The following is a 2,569-nucleotide window of genomic DNA, read 5'->3' on the forward strand; positions in this document are numbered from 1 at the left end:
ATTTGTTACTTGTAATGCAAAATGCTAAGTCACTTGAAAAAGTAATTTGGCAGCTTCTTACAACATTAAGTATATATATATATATATTTATATTATTAACATTAAATATATATATTTGTATATATTTACTATACAACCAGCAATCCCATTCCTAAGTATTTATCTAAGAAAAATGTAAGCCTATACTCACATAAACACCCATACTTGAAGGTTCACAGCAGTTTTCTTAATAGTCAAACAGAAATAACTCAAACGTCCATCAACTGGTAAAGAAACTGTGGTATACCCACACCAACAGAATACTAATCAGCCATAAAAAGGAGCAAACTATTGATACATACGTTACACTGATAAATTTCAAAAGGATTATTATAACGGAAAGTAGATAGGCACAAATTCTTAAATATCACATAATTCTACTTGTACAAAATTACAAAAGAAGGCAAAACTATAGCAACAGACAGCAAATCCACCACAGTCACAAATCTTTGCTGAGTTGAGGAGTTTGATGACAAAGGGGCAATTAAAATATTCTGTATCTTGATTATAGTTATGGTTCTCTGGTTGTATACATTTGTCAAAACCCAATAAACTCTATACATAAAATCAGTGATACTTACTATGTAAATTTTATCTCAATGGAATGATTTTTTAAGAGAGATTAGGGCAGTCAGACTAAAACAAGCAAATTTGTGGGCCTTCTATCTACCAAATTATAATCTGCTTCATTATATAATCCCATGTCTGTTCACCTCTGCAAATCAGAGCTCTCTACTTGGGGTTCTGGATCTGGGTGGTGTGGGACAATACTCTTAAGTTCTCAGAACTATGGAGCATCTGGGTGGCTCAGGCGGATAAGCTGACTTTGGCCCAGGTCATGATATCAGAGCTTGTGAGCTTGAGCCCTGCTTTTGGTAAAACACAAGCCCTGCTTTTCTCTCTCTCTCTCTCTCTCTCTCTCTCTCTCTCTGACCCTTGCTCACTTGCACCTTCTCTTTCTCAAAAACAAAACTGAGAAAGTTCTCTGAACTATGGACTGAGAAAGCTTTCAAGAATTTTAATAATTTCTGATATCCTAATAACGGGTCTTTTAAGAACACCTTTGATTTTATCTTGACCCCATTCTCACATTTCCCTGGCAGAACCTAGGATTTGATATTTTCCCTGGGACCATTTCTTACTTTTCTAATTCTAGGCCAGCGAGAGTAATGGGAGTGAGAGAGGGTTTTATGTACCAACCCCACAAGACCTAAGTTGGAAATATTTTCTGTAAATTCTTCTTGGAAACTGAACAGGTCTTCCTTCATTTATTTCTCCATTCCCTTAATTTAGCATAATACAGCAATTAGAAGAAGCCAATGAATACCGTCAATATTCTTCTTGAAAACTTCCTTGGCAAGATTCACAAGTTCATTAGATCCTTTTTGCTTTAAATTTTCTAAGTTCCTATAGATGACAATGTTCCCACTCATAACACAGAGGACCCTTTTCCCAGTCTCCAATAAAAATTTCCACACTTCTCAAACGTCTTTCATTTAACAGTATCTTTCTTCATCACCCTATTCTAGCCTCTACCTACACTCTGGTCCCAAAACTACTGCCATGTATTTTATATTTTTGTTATGGTAGCACTACTTTGTTTTTTTCTTTCAGTTATCTAGTGCTATTTAACATACCTCCCAACACAGTGGCTTAAAACATCAATGGTTTTTTTTTAATTTCTTAAATTTTTGGATTAGTTAGTGGCTCTCCTGCTCCTCACTGTGTTGACTGGCATCAACAAGGGAGCTTCATTCAGTCTGCAACTTGGGTGGGGTTAGAACAGCCCAGAGACCTCACTCTCTCTTCTTTTTGGAGAGTTAGGAGAATTTACTATGTCATTTATCAATATATTCTGATTATGATAAATTTGAACAACACATATTTAAATATTTTCACACTTGTGAAAAGTCTTTTGAAACAGACTATACTATTCTAATATTTTATTTTCATTAAGAACAGATTTTATAATGAATAATATATATTTAAAAGAAACTTAAATGATATCTATTTGTCTTATTAAGATACAAAAAAATCTGGGTGGCTCAGTTGGTTAAGCTTCCGACCAGCTGAGGTCATGATCTCACAGTTCATAAGTTTGAGTCCTGCATCAGACTATGCACTAACAACTCAGAGCCTGGAGCCTATTTCAAATTCTGTGTCTCTCTCTTTCTCTTGCCCCTCCCATGCTTGTTCTCTCTCTCAAAAATAAATAAACATTTTTAAAAATACAAAAAAATTTTAATATGACATTATTTGAAATAAATTATTTCCTAAAATCTATTGGCCTATTATTTACAATTATTGACTCTGTTATATCTTCTTCAACTCAAGATATATCCCTCTAAATTATTTAAAATATATTCTGAAACAAAGTTTTAGACCTGATAATTTTTCTGTTTTTTAAAATAAATCAAAGCTAGGAAAATGGTACCTTATTCTCCAACATTCTGCCTCAGTGAAAAGTAGTACAAACATGGCCCCAGGGGCCTCACTCACTCTTATCCTCAGTTCTCATCCATGTGGCGGG

Source organism: Crocuta crocuta, unplaced genomic scaffold, assembly GCF_008692635.1.
Source record: "Crocuta crocuta isolate KB4526 unplaced genomic scaffold, BGI_CrCroc_1.0 scaffold95, whole genome shotgun sequence".
NCBI classification, from domain to species: domain Eukaryota; kingdom Metazoa; phylum Chordata; class Mammalia; order Carnivora; family Hyaenidae; genus Crocuta; species Crocuta crocuta.